At 42.5% G+C, this 21,824-nt stretch overlaps 1 long non-coding RNA gene across 1 annotated transcript in view; it reads left to right on the top strand.

Moving 5' to 3' along the window:
• Window positions 1-20,834, top strand: part of LOC124712046 — a 146,140-nt gene extending 125,306 nt beyond the window's left edge. The window contains exon 3 of the long non-coding RNA XR_007005571.1: window positions 20,767-20,834. This is a non-coding gene — a long non-coding RNA (uncharacterized LOC124712046). The remainder of the gene's footprint in view (window positions 1-20,766) is intronic.
• Window positions 20,835-21,824: the final 990 nt, after the last annotated feature.

Here is a 21,824-nt window from a genome sequence, read left to right as displayed (position 1 = left end):
TGCTGCAACTTCTCTGTATACTACAGCATCATCCGCGTAAAGCCGCATGGAACTTCCGACACTATCTACTAGGTCATTTACATATATTGAAAATCAATGGTCCCATAACACTCCCCTGTGGCACGCCAGAGGTTACTTTAACGTCTGTAGACGTCTCTCCATTGAGAACAACATGCTGTGTACTGTTTGCTAAAAACTCTTCAATCCAGCCACACAGCTGGTCTGATATTCCGTAGGCTCTTACTTTGTTTATCAGGCGACAGTGCGGAACTGTATCGAACGCCATCCGGATGTCAAGGAAAATGGCATCTACCTGGGAGCCAGTATCTAATATTTTCTGGGTCTCATGAACAAATAAAGCGAGTTGGCTCTCACACGATCGCTGTTTCGGGAAACCATGTTGATTCCTACAGAGTAGATTCTGGGTTTCCAGAAACGACATGATACGCGAGCAAAAAACATGTTCTAAAATTCTACAACAGATCGACGTCAGAGATATAGGTCTATAGTTTTGCGCATCTGCTCGACGACCCTTCTTGAAAACTGGAGCTACCTGTGCTCTTTTCCAATCATTTTGAACCTTCCGTTCCGGTACACAGCTGTTAGAAGGGGGCAAGTTCTTTCGCGTACTCTGTGTAGAATCGAATTCGTATCCCGTCAGGTCCAGTTACAGATAGTATGCGTAAACCAGTTATGTTGGCCTCCGATGCATCGTATATATGGATCGCTATAACTCCTTCAGCATCAACTAAGGCCTCAAGATGGCGCACGTAAGCGCCGAAATTTGCAGCTACTCAATAAATAAGATCATAAGGGCAGCTGTAGGCTTTTCATTTCTTTTACAAACAATACGGAAGATACGGCGCATGGTGGAGGGTACATCGTGCCACTGCCCTTTCCTGTTCCACTCGTTAACGGAGCCAAGGAAATACGACTCTCTGTATCAGGGCCGGCCACGTGTGCACGATGTGCTCTACGCATCCAGTCCGAGGCTCGGCCTGTGCCAGCACGTCTCGGCTTTGCTCGGTCCTTCTCGGAACTCCTTCGTGCACAGTGACATTTCATCTAGCAGCGCGATGTAAGACTGTTTCTGCCGACTTTTGGTGTTGCGTTTTGCGGTAGGCAATTTATTTTAGGTGAAAAAAGGGAAAAAAGGTGTAATATTTGGGTTTAACGTTCTGTCCACGACGAAGTCAGAGGAGCTCGTTTTGGGTAAGCACATCGCCAGGCAAGAAGTCAGTCTCCAGTACTCATGCGGGTCCTAAGTCTTAACCATGAATGGCGCTATCACCCTCGCCGCGCTGCGTAGCTACGCGGTCTCAGGCGCCTTGGCACGGTTCGCGCGGCTCCTCCTGTCGGATGTTCGAGTCCCCCCTCAGGCATAGGTGTGTCTTTCGCCCTTAGCTTAAGTTAGTTTAAGTTACATTAAGTAGTGTAAACCTAGCGACCAATGACCTCAGCAGTTTGGTCCCATGGGAACTTACCACAACTTTCTAACACTCTCACTGAAATTATCTGTGTACCACAGTTTAGATACGTCGTACTAATACGCGATTTTTTCCCGTTGAAATCAGTTACAATGTTTGGACAAAAATATGGATGTACTGCGAGAAATGTATGATTCAGTATAAATAAAGCTGCTAGTCAACTCTGAAGATTACAATGTTTTATCTGACCACGAACGGCATCTCAACAATGTCCTCAATACGTCGCAAGTGCCAGTCTTGATCAGAAAAGTGTTCTACGTAGTTGTGAGTGCGTTATGTCAGAGCTCAGTGCATTCGAACGTGCCGATATGGTAGGTGCGTCCATAAACAGAACAGTCAAAGTGCTTGTTATTTCACGGCTCCGTGTCAAAGATTTCCACACATACAGGGAAAGGAGAAAAACTTCACCCGCTAAGTTACAACACGGACGAAATTGTGTGTCGAGTGATCATGACAGGCGGTCGTTGAAGATTGTTACGATAAATAAGAGGATGACAGCTGAAAAATCACTGCAAAACTGAATGTCACACTCTCGAACCCTGCCGGCACCAAAACAATACGGAGGGAGCGCCATAAGCATCGAACTGCAAGCCGAGGTGAAATTCCAAATCCACTCATCAGTGATGCAAATGCCCTTGACAGGGAAACGTGGTGCCGAAGCCATAAAACCTGGACTATGAAGCAAGGGAAGGAAGTAATTTCGTCGGATGAGTCTTGTTTCACACTGTTTCCAAATTCTGGTCAACGCAGGGTACAATATTTGATACCCAATGGACATGCTATGTTGTAATATGACATGGCGCGGTGACTACGTTTAAAAATGATCTCGACGAAAACTGCAATGAATTATAAAATCTGGCTGCAGATACTTACTGACTTGCCTTCGTACATAGGACTGGGACCTCAACAGTTACACAAATAACCAATTTACAAAATCAGCTAGAGCAATACACACACAAAAAAAACATTGGACACCCATTAATAAACATAGAAGAATATTGTAAGATACTCCACCACTTCCAGAAGTCTCATAAAATGGAACTAATGAAGGAGCTAGAAATTTTTGTACACCACAAAAAAACAATGAGAAAGATTCTTAATGACATATTGGATTGTGAATCGATTAATTCCTTCAAATTTTTCTGCTGTGTATTACACCTATAGCAAATCCATAAATATGTCCATTCCTTCACATATTCTACTCAATATTTGAAACGAAAATGGTATAAATAGAATATAAAGTATAATCGATAATTTAAGTAGTTGTGTTACGATAGAAGTTATAAGCGACAACTTCGTGTAATAATGCAATCCTCAGAAAGTGGAACAGCTCTGACAGTATCCAAACACTTAAAGAAGACATACTGTCGTGATATCTTCGTACCATATGCTGATTTCATATAAACAAACAGTGTGAGTGACCTTATGTGGTTTTCTGTGCGATGAAAGAAACACGCTTCCTGTAAGGAGATGGACAAAAAAATACTATTCTCTTACTTTAATACATAAAAAAACAGAAGATTTTTATTTCTCGCGTGCAAACATCACCTGTTTTGAATGTAAACATTTGCACTCGATAATGAAAAAAAATTTCTAGACGTGTTGTGCTGTTCCTAAGAAATCGTAAATGATGCAGCGTTTTATTATTTAAATCATCAAGTTTTCAAACCAACTTTCTGTTCGATGATAGCATTGCCTGTTTTAGGTTACGGAAAAATCTTCCGCCAATCTGTTCATTATTGTTAACTGTCAGTAAAATGCAAACGTTATTTAACACTGGCCTTCAGCATTAACTGTGAAATTTCTTGAAACCATTTAACTGAAGCAGTAAGTGATCAGTGAACGTCTGAATACTATTAGGTAGGAATATTAAAAGTTCTGTTCCTTTCGTAGCGATACGGAATTAAAATTCCCAGTTGTACTGCACGTGTGCATACCAAAACACTTACACAACTCAGTGAAATTACGCAACGAAGAAATTTCCTGAAGCGCAGTCACATACATATATTTGCATAAAAAATTTCTTGTATACACCGTAAATTTTGTATAAAAATGCCCGGCACACGGCTTTTAAACCAAGCGCTCATTCCGGACAACCTTCAGTGTAGTTCTGATGATGGGCTCATACAGCGGAGTAGACTAATAAAAACGGCAGAGGCCCCGGCGTCACCGTCACAGGTAACAATTAAGTGTCCGCCGTAAGTAATGAGGCAAATAATAGCAACAAATGAGAGTGCGTGCCGTGGCCACGTAAAACCCTTTACCACGCATTATGTTACGCGCCCCGGTTTATTAACAAATTAAATTAAAATTAACTCATTAACTTCCGTGGTAAAATTAAAATTGCTAATAGCCTCCATTAATTTCTCGTGAACCGAGGAAATTTAGCTCACATAATATCGTCCCAAAAATTAAAATTCCGTTCGCCACATAACCTGTGAGCGGGGCCCGGCTTTTCCACGGTAAAATAACTCCCACTGATTCCTGCGCACAGAGGGAGGAAATCACGTGGCGGCTGCTTCTGGTCCCCGTAAATCTTCTTTACGGGTGACTGTCGTGAAATTTCTTGTCACAGAAAAATTGAGCAAAGACTTAAAGGCATTACAGATTTATTAATATCGCCTATGCAATACGCTCGTATTTACAAACATTTTTGCCGCGTAAAGCATGAGAAAATGCTGTTGTAAATCATGATATTGTAATCTGAAAACGCCCTCTAAAGCAGATGCTAAGAATAACACTGATCTGCTTGAGCACTCTTATTAATCTACATCTACAGCTACATCTACGTGATTACTCTGCTGTTCACAATAAAGTGCCTGGCAGAGGGTTCAATGAACCACCTCCAAGCTGTCTACCGTTCCACTCTCGAAGGGCGCGCGAGAAAAACTAGCACTTAAATTTTTCTGTATGAGCCATGATTTCTCTTGTTTTATCGTGGTGATCATTTCACCCTAAGTAGGTGGGTGTCAACAGAATGTTTTCGCAATCTGAGGATAAAACTGGTGATTGAAATTTCATGAGAAGATCCCGTCGCAACGAAAAACGCTTTTGATTTAATGATTGCCACTCCACATATCATGTCTGTGGCACTATTTCTCCTATTTCGCGATAATAAGAAACGAGCCGCCCTTCTTTGAACTTTTTCGATGTCACCCGTCAGTCCCATTTGATGCGAATCCCACACCGCACAGAAATACTCCAGAATATGGCGGACAATCGTGGTGTAAGCACTCTCTTTGGTAGACGTGTTGCACCTTCTGTGTTCTGCCAATGAATCGCAGTCTTTGGGTTACTCTACCGACAACATTATCTATGTGAACGTTCCAATTTAGGGTATTTGTAATTGTAATCCCTAGGTATTTAGTTGAATTTACAGCCTTAAGATTTGTGTGACTTATCGCGTAATCGAAATTTAGCGGGTTTCTTTTCGAACTCATGTGAATAACTTCATACTTTTCTTTATTCAGGGTCACTTTTCCCACCATGCAGATATCTTATATAAATAATTTTGCAATTTGTTTCAGTCATCTGATGACTTTGCAAGACCGCAAATGACAGCATCATCTGCAAACACATCCCATGAGTGTGATTTTGTCGGAAAAAGGTAATAAGCCTCACAGACAGTGAGATGGAATTGGGTGACCTAAATCGAGACCTTGATTCCTCAAAGGAGAAGGCAGAACTTCTAGAGTCAAAATGACAGCAATGGATACAATTTTAAAGTGATGCCAAGGAATTACGGTAGAGACGTTGCGACAGGTTCAAATGGCTATGAGCACTATGGGACTTAACTTCTGAGGTCATCAGTGTCCTAGAACTTAGAACTAGTTAAACCTAACTAACAAATTGATCAAATGTGTGTGAAATCTTATGGGACTTAACTGCAATGGGTCATCAGTCCCTAAGCCTACACACTACTTAACCTAAATTATCCTAAGGACAACCACACACACCCATGCCCGAGGGAGGACTCGAACCTCCGCCGGGACCAGCCGCACAGTCCATGGCTGCAGCGCCTCAGACCACTCGGCTAATCCCGCACGGCAAACCTAACTAACCTAAGGACATCACACTCATCCATGCCAGAGGCAGGATTCGAACCTGCGACCGTAGCGGTCGCGCGGTTCCAGACTGAAGCGCCTAGAACCGCAAGGAAGTCAAAAGATACGGCCGTTTGTCACAAATATTGATACTGTCAAACACAATCGCCAAAACCGATATGGTACTTGCCGTTGACCTAGAATCATGGTATTTCACAAGAAGCAAAGTTTCACAGAATAGGCAAAAGGAAAAATCCGGACGTTATTAATCTGTAATTATATCACATTAAAAAAATACTTTTTTGTCATCTGTCATCTGACTCTCTACCTTTCTGTCAAGACCTCTTTTCCTCAGAAATGGGAAGACGTATACCTAGCTTGTATCGATATCGACAACGGGAAAAATCGTCGATATTCTCGATTCCTGGGATGGATGAACTATCCGTATACATAATTAAGGTTGTACGAATCCCTCGTTGCGCAAGTCCTACTCACTCATATCTTGATTTATATCAAACCAAAATTTGACGCGTAAACCGAACCACATTGAAATTATTATTTTCTTTATGCAGTAGAGCCTATCACTGGACACACACAACCCACTGGTATTGAAATGTATGAAGACAGTAACTGTTCTCGAAAGAACAGAATACTGTTGATGAGCGTGCAGCTTTTCCCTGGAATAAATGACGACTAACTGAAAACCTCAGCTGCCGACAGGTGTTGTTGACATACCTCGATGTGGACAGCTGAAAATGTGTGCGCCGACCGGGACTCGAACCCGGGATCTCGTGCTTATATGGCAGACGCTCTATCCATCTGAGCCACCGAGGACACAGATGAATAACGCGACTGCAGCGACTTATCCCTTGCACGCTTCCCGTGAGACTCACGTTCCCAACTGCCCACAATTCTACATACATAATGTACCTTATAGACATTTGCCCATCCACTCATTACTCGCGCACGCTTTGGCGATTCCCGTAAGAGTTTGGGCAACCTGTGCGCATTCGCACAGACGAAGGTCAATGGCTGGGCAGCCTTTAACTATATATATGAAGACAGTAACTGTTCTCGAACGAACAGAAAAAGCTGCACGGTCATCAACAGTATTCTGTTCGTCCGAGAACAGTTACTATCTTCATATATATACAGTTAAAGGCTACCCAGCCATTGACCTTCGCTGTGCGAAAGCGCACAGGTTGCCAAAATTCTTACGGGAATCGCCAAAACGTGCGCGAGTAATGAGTGGATGGGCAAATGTCTATAAGGTACATTATATATGTAGAATTGTGGACAGTTGGGAATGTGAGTCTCACGGGAAGAGTGCAAAGGGATAAGTCCCTGCAGTCGCGTTATTCATTTGTGTCCTAGGTGGCTCAGATGGATAGAGCGTCTGCCATGTAAGCAGTAGATCCCGGGTTCGAGTCCCGGTCGGGGCACACATTTTCAGCTGTCCACATCGAGGTATGTCAACAGCACCTGTCGGCAGCTGAGGTTTTCAGTTAGTCATCAGATATTGAAATGGTTGAACAGTACAAATATTCAGGTGAAAAAGACAACGTCCTATTGTAGCATATCGGAAGTAATTGTATCGCAGGTAGAATGATGTGGTCATACACATCGGGAGTCCGGCGTAGGAGTGATATTTAGATGGTGTTCTCGTCGCCACGCTCCATTACGTGTGAGCAGACAGTGGCTGTGTGTGCGCTGACGCGGCCGGCGACTGGCAGCGCTGTTTGAGATGCGGCCGCAGATAGCGGCGAGCGTACGGCGGATGCTTTGCGGGCACCGCGCCGGTCAGCCAGCCAGCCAGCTACCAGCTCTGTCCGGGCCGGCCGGCTTCTGCGCGAGGCCCACATGTAAATACGCGGCGTGGCGTCACGGCCGCACTGTCCGTGGCTGTTACTCCTGCTGCTGCTGCTGCTGCTAAATATTTATGAACGCGTCATCTGGCGCCGTGTCGCGGAATTACAGCGACCACTTGCGGCCGGCCCAACAGCCCGCGGCGCTGGGAATGCGCGGCTGCACACACACACACACACACACACACACACACACACACACACACATCCCGGCTTGTTCCGCGCCTCCTCTGAGAGCTCCGGCTGCTAGCGCAAATACTCGACGGTACACACGCGGAGAGGAACGACACAGAGAAAGGCAGGAGTTCAGCGGCCTGTTGATGTTTAGCCCAGCTATGACAGATCACGAGCTCGACTTGGAAAAGCCAGAATTTAAAAAACAAAAAAAGACATTAAAATAAACGGTCAAATTTTTTGTCAAATGTAAAAAATAGAATAGATCAGAGAAACGTTTGATGCTCGAAATCATTTACAGCAGCAGAGAAGCCTATAGGTTGGTTGTTTGATCTGGTGGAAGAGACCAAACGGCGAGGTCATCGGTCTCATCGGATTAGGGAATGAAGTCGGCTGTGGCCTTTCAAAGGAACCATCCTGGCATTTGCTTCAAGCGATATAGGAAAACCTGAAACAGGATGGCCAGACACTGAAACGTCCCCTTTGAACAATTATACAAGACTGTGCTTAACCTGACACACAATATTTTTTAGCGCAACGCAATCTGACTTTCAAAATTCCCTACAAAAGAATGGCCCTGACTAACATTAAACTATACTTTTCACAAATCACTTACCTCACAAAAATCTTCGCTGCTCAAGCTACTGCAATACAGCGAGTGCCACTACTGCCAGCTAAATAAAAGATTCAAACTATGGAAGGCACTAACTACTGATAGGGATAGTTAGCAAATGAAAGATATAAATAGAGAACAAACAATGTATTTACCTTGATATCATCATATATAAATATAGCAGTTCATGACAAATTACAAACCTCCGCCATCTCTCTCCCCACATCCACCACTGCTGGCGGCTCACCTCCAACTGCCGCTGCCCCTCTACAATGGCAGACAACAATGCAAACTAGCCACAGACTGCTCACAGCACAGCCAGTGATTTCATTTTCATACAGAGAGCGCTACGTGGCGGCGGCGTTACCAATATAAGAACCTAAACAGCCTACTTACATAAAGAAAACATAAACAGCCTACTTACATAGCCCCCATGCTCCCCACAAAAAATTTTTACAAATGGTGTTGGGCACTGGCCAATACAGATTTGACAAAAATTTTTCACAATTACAATAACAAAGAAATCAAATGCACACACTTATAGATACAATGTTGGTCAAAAGCTAAAAATTTCCCACAGTCCATAAAGACAGTCCTCATCATTCGTCACAGTAAAATTGCAGTGTTTTTCTCAAAGTCTGAGCTGTAAAAGAAAATGCACACGGAAGTAGTGGACATCCATGCAGTCTTGAAGAAGTAGTGTTGTCCTTCCAACGGAAAGACAGTGCTGACTCTTGACATGCTGACAGATAATGGGCCACAACAGAGCAAACCCACAGCAGAGTCAGTCGTAGTTTGGAAGAATATTGGTAGGTAGGTCATCACAGAGCAGACCCACTGTAGTCCTGGTAGAGAGTATGGTATTGGTGGGCCACCAGAGGTGCAGACCCACTGCAGACCTTGTAGAAATAATGGCGTTGGTGGGTCATCAAAGATGCAGACCCACTGTAGTCCTTGTAGAAATAATGGTACTGGTGGGTCATCAAAGATGCAGACCCACTGTAGTCCTTGTAGAGATAGCCAGCAGCCATCTGTAGTGACTGTGCAGGTGCACAATCACCATTGAAGAGCCTTGTGGATAATATAGCAAGTCCATAAACCACCACTTGTGCACTCACAAAGTTTTTGAATTGTCCTTAGAACCAACAATGCTGTTATCCAGTCCCTTGCTGAATTATTAACACACGTGCAAACACTAACAGTCCCTTCTTCTCACATATTGTCCATATACTATGACCAACAGAAACGTGTGCAGTGAAATGTAACTTAATTTGAAGAACTAGTGTCTATACAATTATAAATTTACAATATGAAAATACAATTACAAAGGTACAAAATACATCATTTAAGAACATAATAGTACAGATAACATTTGTAGTAATAGGGGCTTTACAAAAGAATAGAAATAAGCATATACATCAGTGTTACAGGAATTATGACATAAGTGAATATATAAAATAATGAGAATAGTTTTCGAAACATTAATTTCACACATGAGCATTAAATCAGAACAGAATAAATAATGTCTAAACATCTTTACAAAGTAAATAACATATTATTAATGCCAATTATATTCGAGGATAACAGTATTCCTCATCATAGTGAATGTAGCTTAATATTAAAAGAAGAAAAAAATTCTATGAAACTACACAGAGACAGGAAGAAAACAAATACACAAGGGTACACAAACACATAGTGGGATAACACAAAAGGAAAGGACAGGGTTCGTTTTCAGTGTAACATTTGGTACTGCAGTCCATCCCAAAACTTCATTCCATAGATCTTTCGTCTTACTTCAACCTTTGCTTCCACCAAAAAAATCTTATCCAAGCATGCTTTCTGTATTTATTTCACATATGTCTTACCTCATTATTTATTTCCAAAAAGTCCTATCTAAGCCTGCTTTCTGTATTCTGTTCATATTTCTTTCAAAATAATTATTTCTGATTGTACAATACTCATTTGGGCCCAAATCCTTTTTATATAACTTCGCAATGCATTCTTTACCTATTCTCCATAGTCAGTTTCTCATATAGTCTACCCCCTCTTAAGCTAACTTAAATCTACTGAGCTCAGATGCTAAACTAAGGGACGAGGCAATGCAGCAGCACGTAAAACAATTATTATAAACAGCAATGAAAAAAATGGAAAATTGCAAAGCAAGCTACAGTAAATCTAAATTAACAGAAAAAATGCAAAATTACAACTAATATGAGCCAATGTGCAGCAACATGAAAAATAAATGAGTAGTAAAATTGGCTTAGCAGAGTAATACAAAGTGAAATTTAGTAGCACTATGCCTGGCAAATAGCAGCTTATATCTAGCAGAAAAAATAGTACACTAAAGATAACAATGCAGATAAGGGAAATGTATAATCACATCTTAATGTCTAAGTAATTAAAGTGGTGCACCACAACAACTTATTGTAAAAAAAATATTACCATGTACTTGAAAAGAAAATTATGTGTTACTGTTACTAGTTCCTTCTTATTGTTCTTTCCTTTCCAAGTGCTCCTTTTTTAAAGAATGTGGATCATAAAATAATTATTTAATAGATCTGTTGACAGAAAGTGTTCACATTAGCAAAGGCATTTCATTTTATAAAAGCAATGCTGCAACACAGCTGGAAAACAGATGTCAAATGAAATAAGCAATTACGCAAACCAAAGCATAAAAATATCATTCAATAGTCATGTGGCATTTCGTAAGTCAGTAGCTCTCAACTCTCATAGAAAGACACTTGTCATAATCAGGTGTGCAGATGTACGAATATTTCCCATCAATTCATGAGCATTTCAGTAATTAGCACAAAGTACGAGTAATCATATGTTTTCAGGTAATGAGTGTGTAATATTTGCGATGCTTTCTACAAAGGAATGTCAATAGCAAGGTTAATGGAAGTAATGAGGGTGTCGCATTTGCAATATTTTCTCTAAAGGAATGTTAATGGTGAGGATAAAGGCCTGCCTTTTTTCTTTTTTTTTTTTTTCTACCTGTGCTTCCGGAAAGGCACACCCTAATGGCTTGTTCTCCAGGTGTTAGACACAGCTGCGTGCCCACAACGCATTACGTGCAGGTGGTCACTTAACTTTCTTATGGAAATATTTACGACAACAGTTTCCGCTACAGTGACAGTCTCACATAAAAATATTTCACAGGTCAAGAATTAGCGTTGCAAATCTGTAGAAACAAAATCCTATGAATATAACAGTGTCCAAAAAAAAATTTTCAGTGGCATTGTGACACATTCACACATGATTCACACATGTACACACATTTCATAATTCTAAAGTATGATTCTTGGTTTCCAACATCCTTTTCCATAAGTCAGAGTCCCTAATCACTATTCATTACTCCTTACCTTATTACACATATATATATTCGTCGACACGTCAATCTTGCGATGGCACTTCAATATTTCATCATAATAAATACATATAATAACCAAATTCCTCATATAGCATCAGCTTATTGATCATAAACATACCTCAACAGCATAATACACATCGTCGTCGTAAAAATAACATCATAACACCTCAGTCAAATCTCAAAATCGTCGTAGCTTCCTCCAATAATTAAAAAAAAATTCTCTGCTCATGTCAAAAGTGTCATCAGCCTCAAACGTACTTTAAAAATCATGAATCCATACCAAATACATCATTCAAAGCTCTCATAGTATCACAATGGTTCCGAAAATATATGAACAGTTCACAAAGTACAAACAACATACAATTTTGTAAGTGTGAAGTTATCCAACGGTGTAATTACGTAAACGTCTGTCACTGATGTAGTAAAATAAATGCTTGTCTCTCTCAGGTAAATAATCAGACAGCTGTGTAATTTGTGTGTTAGAGAAATATGGTACCGATGTGTAAAGTTGTATAAGCAAATACCATATTAGCTAGGGTTCCTTGTGGTTGCCACACACATGGTACACAACGTAGGTGTATACCCCCCTGAGGATTAATGTAATTATACCGTCAGGTGTTACAGATTACACCAATGGAATGAAATATATCACGAAAAACTTTCTTTGTAATTCAAAAATCTTTAAAAATAAATGTTTTAAGTATAAAATTAATCACTCAAATACGTGTACTGTAGCGCTAAACTGTGCGTCTTGTAACATAATCTCTGTGGAAGTGTCGTAGTTATCGTCCTCCGAAAGCTAAGTTCTGCAGAAGTCAATGTACTTACCTCATGATAAACAAAAGTGAAATGCTTTGCGTATAGATATCATAGTTATTATGCTTATTGGCGTGATGAAGAAAGTACTGTACAGTAACGTATTGTTGTGCCACGAAAAAGGCTGTCTCATTGTTGCTATACCACAAAAGTTACTATTAAAACATGTTTTACTTTCCAGAATAATACAGAAAAACTGTGCAGATATAAAACAGATACTCCGCAAAAGCAACAATGTAAATTGTCACACATTAGTAACGTCGTGATATAAATCGTGTAGCTGTCCCATAAACTAATCACTCTGTCGTCTGGTATCTCACAGAAAGTACTTTAAACCCAGAATGTATTTTCAAGTAAACCAAAATGTTGCATTAAAATCTCATTAGCAGTACCAGATATAATGTTATTTTTCTCGGAGCCAGCCGGCGCACGTGTATGCCTGCGGTGCGAGTCATTGTCTGTTTCTTAGTTGGCGCGCGTCGTTATTGGGGTTTGGAGACCTAACTTCTACAAATTCACCGTGACGAGAAGGCCCTGCTCTGTTTGAATCCCGCCAGTTCTGATGCAATTCAGGTCTGTCGTTACGATCATATCGTCTGTCGTCATGTCGGTAGATTCCATAGTTTCTTGTCTGTCGGTCATGTGGTGGCGAATTTCTCCCGGAATCGTAACTGCGCGCTGAACTGTAGCGTCTGAAGTTATTCTGTCTCCCTTGATCATAATTGCTTTTGTTCCCATATTGTCTGTTTCTAAGGTAATCTCTGTCATATTCTTTACTACGGAAATGCGATCTTTCTCTGTAACTATTATTGCTCTGCCAGTGGTTGTCATATGGGTGGTGTCTGTTTTGGTCACGATATGTGTTGTGAGAATAGCCTTGTCGTGTCCAGTTATTATTTCTTTCATCGCGGAATTGCGTCGGATGTGATCTGTAATTGTTGTGCTCCTGCGTTCCGCGATTGTCCGTGTCAATTTCCAGTTCTTGTAACAGTCCCTGAAATGCTTCAATGTCGTCTTTGCAACGTCCTGCTAAAATAATATGTCGTAAATGTTCAGGCAATTTGAGTAAGCAAATGCGGATGAGTTCTGAGGGGCTGTATGGGTTTGAAAGATACTGATTCTTATGCAACATGTCTTCAAAATATTTCACAAGACTGGAAAATTCAGATTGTTCGAAACGTTTCATCATTATGATGCTATGTTTTACTCGATCTTGTGTGGCTTGAGACCAATATGCTGAGAGGAAGGCATGGTAAAACTCTCCTTCACTGTGGCAGTCGTGAATTACCGATCGCATTCTTACAGCTGGTTCATTCTCCAAGTAGCCACACATAAATTCTAATCTGTGTTCTAACGACCAGTTGGGAGGAAAACAATGCGAGAATTGATGAAGCCATGCTTGTGGATGAATGTCGTTGCCAGAATTCTTAAATGTTTTGAATTTACGTGTAGTAATGAACAGCTTATAGTCAAAATCATCATGTCGGCGAGTCGCATATCGGTCACTGTTAGGTCGTGTCGGCCGTTCCATCTCAAAATTCCGTGCAGATTCCCAATTTCTTTCATAACTTCCGAAATGCCCTGTGTTATTATTTTGTGGCTGTTCCGTATTTCTGTGTCCCTCTTCCCGTATTGGGGCGCGAGTATCCTCTGAAATACGTAATTCTTGTATTACCTGTGTCAGCTGATCTTGTACTTCTCGGATTTCTCTTTTGTACTGTGTATTGATTTGATTTTGATTCTGTTTGAATTTTCTAATTTGTTCATACTCTTCTGTGTCAGTGAAGGCTACAGGTCTTGTGTCATTCAGATCATCATCTACCTTTGTAGATAAGTTAGTGACCTTATCCGAAAGTTCGGCTACTTTCTCCGATAGTGAACACATTTCCTCAGAGTGTTTTTCTGAACCAAGTTTCAGAGTGTCCATTTGTGTTGAAATCGTATCTACTGTGTCCTTTAAGTTTTCTTGAGTTTTTGCAAGTTGCGTAACCGAATCGGTAGATGCAACTGAGTCAATTTTAGCTTGCAAGGTGTTGTGATTTTCATGAACAATGGTTTGCAGTTCTTTTATGGCTGCTTCGTGATTCTGTAATACATTTTCATGCCGCGAAAAAATGGGTTGAAAATGCTCACAAATTTGTGTTTTTATGTCATTACAGACTTTTTGACATTTCGATTCAATGTTATGTAACTCACTAGTTAAATCTTCACGTGTTTGTTCAAGTGTGGTGTCTAACTTTTGAAGATTTTGTCCCATTGCGTCTAACTGTTGCTGTGTTTGTCTCTGGTGTTGTTCCATTGTGTCTAACTTTTGAAGATTTTGTTCCACTGTGTCTAACTTTTGCTGTGTTTGTCTCTGATTTTGTTCCATTGTGTCTAACTTTTCAAGCTTTTGTCCCATTTGTTGCATTAATTGTAATAACAATGCACTGGTGTCTGAAACATGTTCCTCAGTGCTTTTCGGCAGTGAATTTGCACCGGCAACATTCACATTTTGACAAGCGGAAAATGTGTCTTGACTCATTTGAGAAAACGGTGAGAACCCAAAACCTGAGTCTGCAGTATTTGCAATATTGTGTTCTGTCATTCCCGATTCCTGAGGCGAGCTGTTGCCGACCAATCGATCGATAACGCTTCCCAGTTCACTACCTGTTTCACTGTCTACACCATTGTTTGCCGCCCGCTCCATTTCCCTATGCGCAATTACCAAATTACTACTTTGAACATTAGTTAATTCATTACCCAGTGGTGCTGGCAAGCTACGCTCGTCGTCACTATCATTTCTCAATTTACTTTGGAGCCTAGTGTTACGTTTTTCACACGCCATAATTGTCACAATATTTCACACGATAACACAGAAAAGCACAATTTGAAGTGCAAAAATAGGAGAACACATTAACATAGCACTGAAAATAATATCTAGTTAATTGCAAGCGTAGCTGCGAAAAACTTGGTGCAAATCTATATGCATGCCACAACTGTTTTACTGTACAACAACGAAAGGCTACAACTACAAAGGGGATTCTCTCTACAATTACGCGCTAGCAATAAACAAAAGCTACACTAAATACACAAACTACAAGAAAAAATCAGAAGATTCCAGTGAGGTATCCTAGGCTAAGGGTCGACATATGAAACGTCCCCTTAGAACAATTATACATGACTGTGCTTAACCTGACACACAATATTTTTTAGCGCAACGCAATCTGACTTTCAAAATTCCCTACAAAAGAATGGCCCTGACTAACATTAAACTATACTTTTCACAAATCACTTACCTCACAAAAATCATCGCTGCTCAAGCTACTGCAATACAGCGAGTGCCACTACTGCCAGCTAAATAAAAGATTCAAACTATGGAAGGCACTAACTACTGATAGGGATAGTTAGCAAATGAAAGATATTAATAGAGAACAAACAATGTATTTACCTTGATATCATCATATATAAATATAGCAGTTCATGACAAATTACAAACCTCCGCCATCTCTCTCCCCACATCCACCACTGCTGGCGGCTCACCTCCAACTGCCGCAACGCTACGCGCTGTTCGCATCCAGCTGCCCCTCTACAATGGCAGACAACAATGCAAACTAGCCACAGACTGCTCACAGCACAGTCAGTGATTTCATTTTCATACAGAGAGCGCTACGTGGCGGCGGCGTTACCAGTATAAGAACCTAAACAGCCTACTTACATAAAGAAAACATAAACAGCCTACTTACAACACGGGATTGAACCGACGTCCTCCCGAATGCGAGTCCAGTGCGCTAAACATTGAGTGAAATTCCACCAGACAAATATCATCTAGTACTCTCCAAAATTCCAATTAAACACTGAAAAAGTGGTTCAAATGGCTCTGAGCACTAGGGGACTTAATTTCTAAGGTCATCAGTCCCCTAGAACTTAGAACTACTTAAATCTAACTAAGGACATCACACACATCAATGCCCGAGGCAGGATTCGAACCTGCGACCGCAGCGGTCGCCCGGTTCCAGACTGGAGCGCCTAGAACCGCTCGGCCACCCCGGCCGGCTAAACACTAAACATTAGATTCTAAATCGCAACCTAATTTTCCTTAAGCGATTTCGAACATCGTTCAGAGACGCTTCAAACATTTCTGTAACTTATTTTCTTACTTTTAGACATTTCACGAAACGCCTGACCTTTTCTTTTTCAATGTCTTGCTTTCAACTTTTGCTTGGAAAGCATGAAATACACTATATTTTAATATAAATCAGTAATCTATTATTAACCAGAGAAAGCAGAGAAGTTTCAATTCATGCCGTGATTTGATATTTTTGACGCTTCAATTACATAGTTAGCAGAAGATGTTCGTAATATATTTCAGTTTCCCCAAAAATCACTAATCAGAATTTCCCTAACTCCTCAATCACGTTCAAGAAATTAAACAACTTTTTGCAAAACTACACCTCACGCTGTTCAGTTTCATACCCCATGTGTCCATTCCCCATTCGCTCGTCGTTTGACTATAAAAATTCGGAGAAAAATCCATTGCCTCATTTCTAGAGAGTTTTTGTTTTTGCTCCGTTAAAACGTTTCACCGAAAATAGAACCAACCAAATCGTCGCTTCTATATGTGACGGATCCATTTGTAGATTCAAAAAACAGGTTTAAAAAAGCCTGATCTATATGAAAGTTCAAGTGCTCTAAGCACTGTGGGACTTAACATCTGAGGTCATCAGTCCCCTACACTTAGAACTACTTAAACCTAACTAACCTAAGGACATCACACACATCCATGCCCGAGGCAGGATTCGAACCTGCGACCGTAGCAGCAGCGCGGTTCCGGACTGAAGCGCCTAGAACCGCTCGGCCACAGCGTCCGGCTATATTGAACTATGGAGTACCTGCATCTAATTTGTAAGCCAAAGAAATAATTAACGTTAATTATCTGAGATATTCTGTCTGAAGATTATATTTGTCATGAATCATTTCTTTCACTTTTGACAACGCTTTATTAATGTGGAAAATGTCGGATTGCATCGTGGTTCAGAGCCACATGAACTGTACATCTCTGTAGGAATAGCTGGTCAAAGTCAGATCACAGGTTTGAGGAATGCAACGACGTACCACTTTCAGGAGGATCAAACCTAAAAAGCACGATGGTATGCAAGAACTATCGGTTTGAGCACAGAACCCTGAGGTTCCGGGATTCATATCGGTAAACTGTACAATGTCAATTTAGTTTCTGTATATTACAGTGCAGTGCGACATATTGCCGCAGCTGCTTATTATATATTTTGTTTTATCACCTTCCTTTATTTTTTTTTAGAAGTGGTGCCCCTGCGCTTTCATGGTAACCGCCCCCCTTCCCAAAAAAGGTTCTATTGTTACCTCTGCGGAAGGATTAGCATTTATATCAGGAAATCACAGGATGCGGGTGTACAATGTTTTCTATACATGTAAGTGCGCTCACCCATTAATGTAGACCATCTGGGATACAGTAGGCAAAACTCCTTGAAGGTTAACGGTCTAGGCCAGAGGGAAATGAACGCCATGGCAAGCTCTTGGAAAAAAAAGCTCTACGACGGTCTGGATGGGAGACAGGGCTGCTGGCGGGACTAACATGCTAACAGCGGCAGTTCATGCGAGGGTGTAGGGACGTATTAGTGATAGGGAAGATAGCGTTGTTGCTGCCCACCAACGATGTCTCATGAGCCAACCGCAGCGGTCCCAATCCTGTAGACCGAGCGAGGTGGCGCAGTGGTTAGCACACTGGACTCGCATTCGGGAGGACGACGGTTCAATCCCGTCTCCGGCCATCCTGATTTAGGTTTTCCGTGATTTCCCTAAATCGTTTCAGGCAAATGCCGGGATGGTTCCCTTGAAAGGGCACGGCCGATTTCCTTCCCAAACCTTCCCTAACCCGAGCTTGCGCTCCGTCTCTAATGACCCCGTTGTCGACGGGACGTTAAACACTAACCACCACCACCACCCAATCCTGTAACATGCCAAGGTCATCATCAGAGAGGACAGTTTTATTACAAAATCAGGCGTTCAGTGTAAGTATTTTGTGGGGTTTCCGCTCCAACACCACGAAAATCACACTTTCAGGAAACAAGAACAGATACTTCGGCGCTCAAAAAAAAAAAAAAAAAAAAAAAAAGAAAAGAGCTGCGTACAGCGACAAACCGAGTGCATTCTATTCATGACACCTAACCCAGTGCCCTCGCTTCATTGGTTCGCCCAACAACCAGCGTATAGCGTGTGTATTGTGCTCGAGGCACTACACCGTGCACCTAGCGTTTACACCAAAGAGAATTCTCGTTCGCTGTTAGGCGTTTGCTGTAGAGAGCCGTGGCGGACACTTCGAACACCATGTCTAGTGGTGATTTCGTCGCAGCATGTCGTGCACGGGATTGTACTGTATACCTATGATAAATCAATAAATACGATATGCATTTGCGACCATAGGTTCGCACACCTCTTCTACATCTACATCCATCCTCCTCAAGCCACCTGACGGTGTGTGACGGAGGGTACTTAGAGTACCTCTATCGGTTCTCCCTTCTATTCCAGTCTCGTATTATTCGTGGAAAGAAGGATTGTCGGTATGCCTCTGTGTCGGGTCTAATCTCTCTGACTTTATCCTCATGGTCTCTTCGCGAGATATACGTAGGAGGGAGCAATATACTGCTTGACTCTTCGGTGAAGGTACGTTATCGACACTTCAACAAAAGCCCGTACCGAGCTACTGAGTGTCTCCCCTGCAGAGCCTTCCACTGGAGTTTATCTATAATCTTCGTAAAGCTTTCGCGATTACTAAATGATCCTGTAACGAAGCGCGCTGCTCTCCGTTGGATCTTCTCTATATCTTCTATCAACCCCATCTGGTACGGATCCGACACTGGTGAGCAATATTCAAGCAGTGGGCGAACAAGCGTACTGTAACCTACTTCCTTTGTTTTCGGATTGCATTTCCTTAGGATTCTTCCAATGAATCTCAGCCTGGCATCTGCTTTACCGACGATTAATTTTGTATGGTCATTCCATTTTAAATCACTCCTAATCCCTACTCCATGATAATTTATGGAATTAACTGCTTCCAGTTGCTGACCCGCTATATTGTAGCTAAATGATAAAGGATCCTTCTTTCTATGTATTCGCAGCACGTTACACTTGTCTACATTGAGATTCAGTTGCCATTCCCTGCACCATGCGTCAATTCGTTGCAGATACTCCTGCATTTCAGTACAATTTTCCATTGTTACAACCTCTCGATATACCACAGCATCATCCGCAAAAAGCCTCAGTGAACTTCCGATGTTATCCACAAGGTCATTTATGTATGTTGTGAATAGCAACGGTCCTACGACAGTCCCCTGCGGCACACCTGAAATCACTCTTACTTCGGAAGACTTCTCTCCATTGAGAATGACATGCTGCGTTCTGTTATCTAGGAACTCTTCAATCCAATCACACAGCTGTTCTGATAGTCCATATGCTCTTACTTTGTTCACTAAACGACTGTGAGGAACTGTATCGAACGCCTTGCGGAAGTCAAGAAACACGGCATCTACCCGGGAACCCGTGTCTATGGCCCTCTGAGTCTCGTGGACGAATAACGTGAGCTGGGTTTCACACGATCGTCTTTTTCGAAACCCATGCTGATTCCTACAGAGTAGATTTCTAGTCTCCAGAAAAGTCATTATACTCGAACATAATACGTGTTCCAAAATTCTACAATTGATCGACGTTAGAGGTATGGGTCTATAGTTCTGCACATCTGTTCGACGTCCCTTCTTGAAAACGGGGAAGACCTGTGCCCTTTTCCAATCCTTTGGAACGCTACGCTCTTCTAGAGACCTACGGTACACCGCTGCAAGAAAGGGGGGGGGGGGCAAGTTCCTTCGCGTACTCTGTGTAAAATCGAACTGGTATCCCATCAAGTCCAGCGGCTTTTAATCTTTTGAGCGATTTTAATTGTTTTTCTATCTTTCTGTCATTTATTCGATATCTACCATTTTGTCATCTGTGCGACAATCTAGAGAAGGAACTACAATGCAATCTTCCTCTTTGAAACAGCTTTGGAAAAAGGCATTTAGTATTTCGGCCTTTAGCCTGTCATCCTCTGTTTCAGTACCCTTTTGGTCACAGAGTGTCTGGACATTTTGTTATGATCCACCTACCGCGTTGACATAAGACCAAAATTTCTTAGGATTTTCTGCCAAGTCAGTACATAGAACTACTTTCGAATTCATTCGCGTCTTCTGCTCCTTACCCTATCTAAGAGCCGGTTCCTTGCAGTTTGTCCACCATTAGCACCCTGCAGATTGTGAACAGTAGGGTTGGAAGGCTACATTCTTGTCTTACAAATGTTCTAATCCGAGCGCTTCGAAGGAATCTTACGGAGCCGTGTTACGTGTGTCCGCAGAACCGGAGGGCGCGGCAGCTGCGGCGGCGGCGGTGGGCGGTGCCGTCGCGGCGAGTCCCCCAGCCGTGGAGGCGGCGGCCACGGCCGGGGTGCTGGCGGCAGCGGCGGCGGCCGGCGCGGCGGGGGCCTCCTCCGCCTCCGGACCCGACGAGCACCACATCGACGAGGACGACGACGATGACGAAGATGACCTGGACGACGGTCTGGAAGACGACGAGCGCGACGGCGGCGGGCTGCTGCTGCTGCCGGCGCCGGGTGTCGGGCTGGCGGGCGGCGGCTCCGCCCCCGGGGGCGGCGGTGACGGCGCCGACGCAGGCACTCCCTACTTCCTGTCCGAGCCCGCCCCCGCCTTCGTCGTCAAGCAGCGCGCCGCCACACTCAGCTGCAAGGCTGCCAACGCTCTCACTCTGCACTTCCGCTGCACCGACGGCGCACGGAGGTAGGCCCACGTCCTTACAAGTCTCCTACATCTGCATCTACATACATACTCCGCAATCCACCATACGGTGCGTGGCGGAGGGTACCTCGTACCACAACTAGCATCTTCTCTCCCTGTTACACTCCCAAACAGAACGAGGGAAAAATGACTGCCTATATGCCTCTGTACGAGCCCTAATCTCTCTTATCTTTATGGTCTTTCCGCGAAATATAAGTTGGCGGCAGTAAAACTGTACTGCAGTCAGCCTCAAATGCTGGTTCTCTAAATTTCCTCAGTAGCGATTCACGAAAAGAACGCCTCCTTTCCTCTAGAGACTCCCACCCGAGTTCCTCAAGCATTTCCGTAACATTCGCGTGATGATCAAACCTACCAGTAACAAATCTAGCAGCTCGCCTCTGAAATGCTTCTATGTCCTCCCTCAATCCAACCTGATAGGGATCCCAAACGCTCGAGCAGTACTCAAGAATATGTCGTATTAGTGTTTTATAAGCGGTCTCCTTTACAGATGAACCACATCTTCCCAAAATTCTACCAATGAACCGAAGACGACTATCCGCCTTCCCCACAACTGCCATTACATGTTTGTCCCACTTCATATCGCTCTGCAATGTTACGCCCA

The sequence above is a fragment of the Schistocerca piceifrons genome, chromosome 8, assembly GCF_021461385.2.
Source record: "Schistocerca piceifrons isolate TAMUIC-IGC-003096 chromosome 8, iqSchPice1.1, whole genome shotgun sequence".
Classification (NCBI taxonomy): domain Eukaryota; kingdom Metazoa; phylum Arthropoda; class Insecta; order Orthoptera; family Acrididae; genus Schistocerca; species Schistocerca piceifrons.
Note: the sequence above shows the minus strand (reverse complement) of the source record. Positions and strands in the feature narration are given on the sequence as shown.